Source organism: Psammomys obesus, unplaced genomic scaffold (assembly GCF_907164565.1).
Source record: "Psammomys obesus unplaced genomic scaffold, mPsaObe1.curated_primary_1811, whole genome shotgun sequence".
In the NCBI taxonomy this organism is placed as follows: domain Eukaryota; kingdom Metazoa; phylum Chordata; class Mammalia; order Rodentia; family Muridae; genus Psammomys; species Psammomys obesus.
The window spans coordinates 5,070,382-5,081,046 of NW_026585686.1; positions in this window are offsets into that span (position 1 = coordinate 5,070,382).

A 10,665-nucleotide genomic window follows, 5' to 3' on the forward strand; every position below is an offset into this window, starting at 1 on the left:
TATCTATCTATCTATCTATCTATCTATCTATCTATCTATCTATCTATCATCTATCTACCTATTTTTGGTTTATTTTTTAAAAAAGATTTATTTATTTACTATTTATATGATATGCTGCCTGCATATGTGCAGGCATGCCAGAAGAGGGCACCAGATCTCATTATAGATGGTTGTGTTGCTGGGAATTAAACTCAGGACCTTTGGAAGAACAGCCAGTGCTCTTAACCTCTGAGCCATCTCTCCAGCCCTTATTGTTTTTTTTGAGACAGGTTTAATCTTTGTAGTCCTAGCTGTCCTTGAACTCTCAGAGATCCATCTACCTCTGCCTCCTGAGTGCTAGGATCAAAGGCATGCTCCATCATGTCCAGGAGACATTCTTATCTCATAGATCTCTTCCGGTTTTGTTGTGTTGTAGTTTTTTTTTTTTTTAAACAAAATTTTTTTTTTTCTCTGTGTGCGTATCCCTGGCTTACTTTTTAGATATGTTAAGCACAGTAATTTAAACTTAAAACCTAATGTTGACAATCACAGTGGCTGTAGAATTCCTGCTTTCCTGAATGTTAGCCAAATGCTGAACCTTCTACAGTGTTGCTAATGGGGGCGCTTTTGCTTGCAGTGGAGTCAGCTGCAGGTCACAGTGGCTCTAACAGCAGCATTTACACTCCTAGCCTTTCTAGCACTATTCACCAGACCTGTGAGCCAGCTCTTCAAGAAGGGTGCTTCCTCACATTTAGTAAGTAATTTGGTATCCCAGAGGCCGACTTAGAGAAAGCAGGTGCAAAAATCCCATAGCCCATGTTGTCAGTTTCCTATTTTTTCTTTTCTTTTCTTTTTCCTTCCTTCCTTCCTTCCTTCCTTCCTTCCTTCCTTCCTTCCTTCCTTCCTCCCTCTCTCCCTCCCTCCCTCCCTCCCTCTCTCCTTCCCTTCCTTCCTTCTTCTTATTTCTTTTCTTTTAGACAGGATCTCTTCATTATGTAGCAGTCCTGGAACTTGCTGTATAGATCAGGCTCTCCTTGAACTCACAGAGCTCCACCTGCCTCAGTCTCAAGTTCTGGGGTTACAGGTGTGTGCCACCAAACCCGGCCACTCTCATATTTCTTAATTACTAAAATGTTGGTGTGAATCGAAGGTGGCTTTGAATCAGGCATGGCCACGGTACTTCTGTGAAACCCATAGCCTCACTCTGTCTGGTGAAGCTAAATGTAGGACCTTAGAGCAAATGACACCAGTTCCCCTGTGCAGACTGTTCCCCCTTCTTCGGCATAAATCTGGAGGCATCTGCAATCCCTTTCATAAAGTTCTGCAACCTGAGGGGTCACGTGTTCCACGTACTTTGAGCTGGTTTTGATGTGGTCTGTGAGATCTTTTCAGTGACCTACCTCTCTGAATAAATTTCTTTCTTTTTCTTTTGTTTTGTTTTAGCTTTCTCTGTGTAATAGCCTTGACTGTCCTGGACTCACAGAGATCCACCTGCCTCTGCCTCCCAAGTGCTGGAATCAAAGGCATACGCCACCACACTCACCCTCTGAAGGAGTTCCTTAATCATTGGCATTGAGAATAATTATGATATAATTAAAATAAAGTGATTATAACAAAGCTCCTTCTTGGGGGAACGTTATAATACAGCATGTCTGGGGGGAGAATGATATTCTCCTGTTGGTATAAGAAAGGATCTTTCACTGGGCACTGGTGGCACTCAGGAGGCCAAGGCAGGAGGATCTACAGAGTGCGTTCCAGGACAGCTAGGGCCACATAGAGGAAATTCTCTTCAAAAAAGAAAAAGTCCCAATAGAAAGATTTTTTTTCAGTGGGGTTTCCTCATCCTGTTTTGTTGTTGGTTTTATCGTTTGAGATAGGGTCTCCCTATGAAATTATGATGTCCGGGAGTTCTTGCTTCTTAAAAGCAGGACTTGAGCCAGGTATGGTGGTGCATACCTTTTATTCTAGGGCCTGTAAGACTTGGTCCTGATCTCTCGACAGAGGGAGCTCTCACTCAAGATATAGCACGCTTCAAGTAGAATTCGTTCATATCGTCTGAAGGTCCAGTAACATTTGCTTCAGAAACAGGGGCCACAGAAGTTCCTGGGCAGCAGTGGGTGAGGGCAGGGTCAGAATGAGCAGAGCAGGGGAAAGTGTCACACTCAGGTTCCCACTGGGAATCAGCAGCTTAAAAAGTGTGCGCCCCCAGGGCCAGTGGGCCAAGGAGGGTTGGCGGTGAACACCCAGGGGAAACCACTTGGTTTTATCAGCAGCTGCCCCTTCCTGGGAAGAGGCACAGCAAAGTCATCTTCTGGCCCTATGGCACGCTTGGCAGGCAGGTATACGAAGCTTGGTAGTATGATGAAATGATGGCAGAAAGATATAGGGAGATTTTCCTGTAATTCTTTGATCTAACCTTTGTCCTTAACTTGGAGGGAGGGGAATTAAAAAAAACCTTATGATTTCCTAATTGTGTATATTGGAACCAGAGTCAGGACTATTGGCACAAGGCAAGAAGGTTATGGAACATTATCTGGCTTTTGATTTCCTCACTCTTCTTATATCAAAGGAAAAAAAAAAAAACTAAACATAGAGTAAGACTATACCCATGTGCCCTCTAAGCTGTTTTTCACTTCATGTGAATCAGTAGGTGACACGATTATAACAACCTCAAACAAGACAGTTACACGTCAGGCTGTGGAGCTGAACGCCTTTCATCCCAGCACTTGGAGGCAGAGGCAGGTACATTTCGAGATTCAAGGCCAGCCTGGTCTACATAGTGAGTTCCAAGACAGCCAGGGCTACATGAAGAGATCTTGACTCAAAAAAACCATAAACCAAACCAAACCAACAGCAACAAAAACAGCCACATCACCTATTCCAAAGCTCAGGGAATATCACTGAAGAAGGGGCAGAAGATGTAAGGGCAAGAGGGTGGGGAGGAGTGCTGTTGTTGAGAACTCTGACCCTCAGGATAAACATGATGGTTTCCTTCACAGGCTCCAAATAAAACAACCAATGAGTTAAGAGCATGAGGTAGCAATTAAGGAGGACACACAGGACCTGGTTTCTTCTACTCACTTGACATATGACAGGTCCCAGGGGTTGGGGGGAGATCTTAGAGCTCAGAGCCAAGGTCAGTTGTTTGTGGTGTCCAGGCTTGGCTCGTGCTGACACCAAGCAAGGATGAAGTGTGCACAAGACAAAGCAAATGGTTAATAGAGAAATACTTTTTTTTTTTTTTTTCTGTTCTGAGGTGCTATTTAGTATATGAGACAGTTTGTGGCCTGGATAAGGCACTGAGCTATTCTGGGTTGGATCCCTCTCCTCTCTCTAATCAGTTTCTTTAATTATGGAGCATAATAACCACCTTGATGCGCTATTGTGAAGCTAAGGAGCAGGCATGCAGGGAATATCGAACGTCATCTTCAGCAGCATCTGCAACATCACATGTTGAATGTCAAGTAGTAAACATCATATGTACACAGGGAATAAATAAGCGGTGAGTGTTTCTGTGAACCTCTATAGAGGGAAGCTGTTGCTGTTACAGGACTAACCCCGAGAGGGTTGAATGCTGGAGACTCCCTGCCCGCACTCGGGAACCAAAGCGAGGTCTCCAGTGAGGGGCCATGAAGGCTGTTCTCTTCCTAACATCCATTTCACTCCCTGGGCTGTCTTGCTCAAGCTCCCTTGCTGGCTGGCTGGCTCCAGCTGGGTTGTGTGGGCTCTAGCAGGTTCTCATTGAGCAAGAGGAAAGAGTTGGACATTCCTTTCCTGCCTCCTCTCTGTATCCATGCTGCATTTTTAGCAGCATCCTTCCAGAATTATATGTCTAGGCTGCTTAGGATGCTCCTTAATAATCTTTATTGCTTTATTGTAGACACCAGGGCTGTGTGATTCAATATAATACTCACAGTCTCAGTGGCCATCTTGGCCATCACTGGTTAGTACTTCCTTTCTTTATTCTTTTTTTAAAAAAATAATTAATTAATCAATTTATTTATTTATTCACTTTACATGCTGATTTTAGCCCCCTCCTTCCTCTTTTCGAGGTCCCACCCTCCTCCCTCTTCCCCCATCCCTCCTTCCCTCCGAAAAGGGAAACACCCTCCTACTTACCCACCCCAGATTATCAAGTCAAATCAGGACTGAGCTCATCCTCTTCCTCTGAGGCCTGGTGAAGCAGCTCCAGCAGGAGGGAGTGGTCAAAAAACAGGCAACAGAGTTCATGTCAGAGTCAGTCTCAGTTCCCTTTATTAGGGGACCCACATGAAGCCTGAGCTGCCCAGCTGCTGCGTCTGTGTGGGGGTCCTAGGTCCAGTCTATGCATGGTCCTTGGTTGGTGCTTCAGTCTCCACAGGCCCCTCTGGGCCCTGGCTAGTTGGCTCTGTTGGTCTCCTTGTGAAGCTCCTGTCACCTCCACGTCCTATCCTTCTCCCCACTTTTCCACAAGACTCCCTACAATTCACCCAATGTTTGGCTGTTAGTCTCTGCATCTGTTTTAATCTGCTACTGTGTGGAACCTCTCAGAGGACCGCTGTACAAGGCTCCTGTCTGTGCATATAGCAGAGTGTCCTTAACAGTGCCAGAGGTTGGCTCTCTCCCATGGAGTGAGTCTCAAGTAGGGCCAGGCATTGGCTGGACATTCCCTCCATCTCTGTTCTAGCTTTATCCCTGCACATCTTGTAGGCAGGGTAAATTTTGGGGTCAAAGATTTTGTGGGTGGGTGAGTTTTCTCATCCCTCCACTAAGAGTGCTGTCTAGTTGGAGGTCTCCAGTCCATGACCCTGTACTAGGAGCCTCAGCTACAGTCACCCTCATATCCTCCCAGCAGCCTACCCTGCCTTAGGTCTCCAGCTTGTCACAGAGATGCCCCACCCACAGTTTCTCTTTCCTCGGTAGGCCCTGTTATCCCCGCTCACCCCAGCTCTGGTCTCCACCCTCATTTCTCTCTGTGCTCCCTCCCCTACCTGGTTTCCTCTCTTCAACCTCTTCAATTGTTTATTCTATTGCCCCTTCTGCCTCAGATTTAAGCACCCTTGGGTCCTTCTTGTTACTTATCTTTTTTGAGTCTGTAAATTGTAGTATGTCTATCCTGTATTTTAAGTTAAAATTCTCTTATAAGTGAGTACATACCATGTGTGTCTTTCTGGGTCTGGGTTACCTCACTCAGGGTGATCTTTTCTAGTTCCATCCATTTGCCTGCAGATTTCATGATTTCCTTATTTTTGATAGCTGAGTAGTATTCCATTGTGTAAATGTACCACAATTTCTTTACCCATTCTTCAGTTGAGGGACATCTGGGTTGTTTCCAGATTCTGCCTATTATGAATAAAGCTGCTCTGAACATAGTTGAGCATATGTCCTTGTTGTATGGTAGAGTATCTTTTGGGTATATACCCAGGAGTGGTATAGCTAGATCTTGAGGTAGAGCTATTCCCAGTTTTCTGAGAAAGCACCAGATTGATTTCCAAAGTGGTTGTACAAGTTTGAACACCCACCAGCAATGGAGGAGTGTTACCCTTTCTTCACAACCTTGCCAGCATGTGCTGTCACTCAAGTTTTTGATCTTAGCCATTCTGATGGGTATGAGATGGAATCTCTGAGTTATTTTGATTTGCATTTTCCTGATGACTAAGAATGTTGAGCATTTCTTTAAGTACTTCTTGGCCATTTGAGATTCCTCTGTTGAGAAATCTCTGTTTAGCTCTGAACATCATTTTAAAATTGGATTATTCTGTTTATTGGTGTTTAATTTCTTAAGTTCTTTATGTATTTTGGATACTAGCCATTATCAGATTGGTAATGATCTTTTCCCAATCTGTAAGATGATGTTTTGTTGTATTTACAGTATCCTTTGCCTTACAGAGCTTTTCAGTTTCAAGAGGTCCAATTTATAAATTGTAGATCTTAGAGCCTGTGGTGTTCTGTTCAGGAAGTTGTCTCCCGTGCCAATGAGTTCAAGGCTCTTCTCCCACTTTCTTTTCTACTAGATTTAGTGTAGATTACATGTGGTAGATTAGTATTTTATGTTGAGGTCTTTGATCCACTTGGACTTGAGTTTTGTGTAAGGTGATAAATATGGATTCTATTTGGATTTTTCTATATGTAAACATCCAGTTAAGCTAGCACCATTTGTTAAAGATGCTTTCTTTCTTTTTTTCCCATTGTATGGAATTGTCTTTTTTGTCAAAAATCAAGGGTCTGTAGGTGTGGGTTTATTTCTGGGTCTTCTATTTGATTCCATTGATCAACCAGTCTGTTTCTATGCTAGTACCATGCAGTTTTTATTACTATTGCCTTGTAGTGTAGCTTCAAGTTAGGGATGGAGATATCTCCAGAAATTCTTCTTTGTATAAGATTGTTTTTGCTATTCTGGGTTTTTTGTTTTTCATATAAAGTTGAGAATTGTTCTTTCAAGGTCTGTAAAGAATTGTGTTGGAATTTTAATGGGAATTGCATTGAATCTGTAGATTGCTTTTGGTAGGATAGCCATTTTTACTATGTTAATCCTACCAATCCATAAGCATGGGAGATCTTTCTATCTGATATCTTCTTCAATTTCTTTTTTCAGATACTTGAAGTTCTTGTCATACAGGTCTTTGACCTCCTTGGTTAGAGTTACAGCAAGATACTTTGTATTATTTGTGGCTATTGTGAGGGGTGTAGTTTCCTTAATTTTTTTTTCTCAGCCCATTTATCATTTGTATATAAGAGGGCTACTGATTTAAAAAAAATTAATTTTGTATCCAGCCACTTTGCTGAAGATGTTTATCAGCTGTCGAAGTACTCTGGTGGAATTTTTTGGGTCATCTTTGTATATTATCACATCTTCTGCAAATAGCAATACTTTGACCTTTTCCTTTCCAATTTGTATACCCTTGATCTTTTTCAGTTGTCTTATTGCTCTGGTTAGGACTTCAAGTACTATATTGAAGAGATATGGAGAGAGTGTGCAACCTTGTCTTGTTCCTGATTTCAGTGGGATTGATTTGTTTCCCTCCATTTAATTCGATGTTGGCAATAGGCTTGCTGTATATTGCCTTTGTTATGTTTAGGTATGAGCCTTGTATTGCTGATCTCTCCAAGACTTTTTAACATGAAGGGTGTTGGACTTTGTCAAAGACTTTTTCAGCATCTAATAAGATAAACATGTATTTTTTGTTTTCTTTTAGTTTGTTTATATGATGGATTATGTGATGGATTTTCGTATATTGAATCACTCCTGCCTGTCTGGGATGAAGCCTACTTGATCATGGTGGATGATATTTTTGATGCGTCTGAAATTCTCTTTTGTTGTTGGGTCTTTATGTGGTTTAAGTATCAGGGTGACTGTGGCCTCATAGAATGAGTTTGGCAATGTTTCTTCTGTTTCTACTTTGTGGAATAGTTTGAGGAGTATTGGTATTAGCTCTTCTCTGAATGTCTGGTCGAATTCTGCACTAAAACCATCTGGCCCAGGGCTTTTTTTTTTTTTTTTTTTTTTTTTGAATGGGAGACTTTTAATGACTGTGTGAGGAGTGTCGAGGTAAGCCTTTTGGAGGCCGGTAGAGAATGGCGAGCGAAGCGTAGTGACTGCTATGACTCCTCAAAAGGTCCTGTTCCACTGCACACAGTGTTGACCCACTAGGGACTCCTAACACAACAGTGAAGTCTTAAAATGGATCCCAGGCCAGGACAGTAACTGTTTCCTCCTTCTTTATGGAAATCTCCTAAGGTGACCTTGTCCCCCTACATCTCTCACATTTCCTTACAGTCGCACCAACCTGATTGATTTTTACTGGTGCTTGAGGCTAGCATAGGATGATCTGATTGGCCTTTTAATCATTTTAAGGTTGTTACACTGGACAATAAAGTTAGATCTGCACCTTTGAGTCTGGTCTCCGGAGTCTGATTCCCGGGATTCTGTGTGGGCTCCACTCACCCCCACTCCTTTCGGTGATGTATTCTTGGATTTGGTTTGTGGGGATTTTATTGAGTGTTTTTGCATCAATGATCATAAGTGAAATTGGTTTGAAATTCTCTTTCTTTGTCGGGTCTTTGTCAGTGCTTTCATTGTGTCCCATAAGTCTGAGTGTGTTGTGGCTTCATTTTCATTGAAGTTTAGGAAGCCTTTAATTTCTTTCTTTATTTCTTCCCTGACCCAGTGGCCATTGAGTAGGGAGTTGTTCAGTTTCCATGAGTGTGTAGGCTTTTTGTTATTTCTGTTTTTGTTGAAGCCCAGCTTTAATTCATGATGAAAACAATGATAAGAGGAAAATTCATAGCACTAAGTGCCTTCAGAGAAATTGGACAGCTACTAACAACTTATCAGCTCCCCTGAAAGCTTTAGGAAAAAAAGAGAAGCAAATACACCCAAGAGGTATGGGTGAAAACATCAAGCTCAGGGCTGAAATCAATAAATTAGAAACAAAGAGAATGATACAAAGAATCAACAAAACCAAAAGCTGGTTCTTTGAAAAAAATCAACAAGATAAACAAACCCTTAGCCAAACTAAAAAGCAGAGAGACAATATCCAAATCAACAAAATCAGAAATGAAAAGGGAAAACATAACAACAGACACTGAGGAAATCCTAAGAAACATTAAGTCCTACTTCAAAAGTCTGTATTCCACAATATTGGAAATCTAAATGAAATGAACAATTTTCTTGATAGATTTCACTTACCAAAGTTAAATCAAGTTCAGATAAACAAATTAAATAATCATATAACCTTTAAGGAAATAGTACAATGGGTTAATTCAATTTTCTTATATTGGTTGAGGCTTGCTTTGTGCCCAACTGTATGGTCGATTTTGGAGAAGGTTCCATGAGGTGCTAAGAAGAAAGTATATTCTTTTGTATTTGGGTGAAATGTTCTGTAGATATCTATTAGGTCCATTTGATTCATGACATCTGTTAGTTTCATTATTTCTCTGTTTAGTTACTGTCTTGATGATCTGTCTATTGGTCAGAGTATGGTGTTGAAGTCTCCCACTATTAATATGTAGGGAGTCATGTGTGATTTAAGCTTTAATAATATTTCTTTTCCAAATGTGGGTGCCCTTGTACTGGGGGCATAGATGTTCAAGACTGAGATGTCCTCTTCATGGATTTCTCTTTGAGAATGAAGTGTCCTTCCCCATATCTTTTGATTAACTTTGGTTGAAAGTCTATTTTATTATATATTAAAATGCCTACTGACTGCTTCTTGGATCCGTTTGCTTGGAAAACCTTTTTCCAGCTCTTTACTTTGAGGTACTATCTATCTTTGTTGCTCTGTACATTTAGTGTTTTGATTATTATGTGGCAGGAGGCTGTTCTTTTCTGGTCTAATCTATCTATAGGCCTCTTGTATGTTTATAAGCATCTCTTTCTTTAGGTTGGGGAAATTTTTTTCTATGATATTTTCTGGGAATCTTCTTTTTCTTCTATTCCTATTATTCTTAGGTTTCGTCTTTTCATCATATTCTTGATTTCTTGGATGTTTTGTATTAGGACTTTTTTAGAGTTAACATTTTTGTTGACAGATGTATTGATTTCTTCAATTGTGTTTTCTACAGCTGAGATTTTTTCTTCCATCTCTTGTGTTCTGTTGGTGATGCTTACCTCTGTAGTTCCTGTTTACTTCCCTAAGTTTTCCCTCTTCAAGATTTCTTCAGTTTGTGTTTTCTTTATTGTTTCTATTTCCACTTTAGGTCCTTAACCATTTTATTAATTTTCCTTCACCTATTTTTTTTAAATTTCTTTAAGGGATTTATTAATTTCCTTCATGTATTTGATTACATTTTCCTGTATTTCTTTAAGGGATTTATTCATTTCCTTACCCTGTTTGATTGTGTTTTCCTGTGTTTATTTAAGTGATTTATTCATTTCCTATTTAAAGGCCTCAATCTGTTTGCATTTTCTTGTATTTCTTTAAGGGATTTCTTAATTTCCTCTTTAAAAGCCTCTATTATTTTGATAAGTATGTTTTAAGGTAATTTTTGTGTTTATGTTGTGTTAGCATATCCCAGGCTGCTTGTAGTGGGAGAAATGGGTTCTGGTGGTGCCATATTGACCTGGTTGTTGTTGATTGTATTCCTATGCTGGCCTTTAGCCATCTGGTTGTTCCTGGTGCCTGCTAGATTTCTCAGGGACGTGGGAAGAACCCTGGTCAGGAGGCTGGATATTCCTGGAGCAGCCCTCCTCAGAATGATGGCTATGGTTGTGGACTGGCTGCTGGATCTTAGGGAATAACTCTTCTTTTCCCGCAGGTGGCTGTGTCCCAGAGAGACCACAAGCAGGGGATTGGAGTGGTGATATCTAGCTTGTATGATCCTGAGGATCAGCAGTTGTTTGTTTTTTTTTTTCTTCCAGTAAACCCGGAGTCCTATTCTTGCCTGAGGAACTCCAGGAGTCAGCAGCCCCACCACTCTTGCTCACTCCAAGGTCTCTGAGCTCAGGCTGCATGGACACTGCACGTGTTTGGCTCCGCCATCTTGGATCAAGATCCTGTAAACTCCTGAGGTCTGGCCGATCTCCTCTGGGAGTCAGGTACAGCTGTGGAGCAGAGGCTGGGGCAGTTCGCTGGATCCCAGAAATTGGGTAACCAGAGGCTCGAAGTGTGCTCCCCCAGAAGTAGGGAGCTTTCCTCAGGAAGGTAGAAGTAGTTGGGTGGCTAGAGGCTGGGACCGTGCATGTGCCCCCCTGGAACTTGAGAGCTT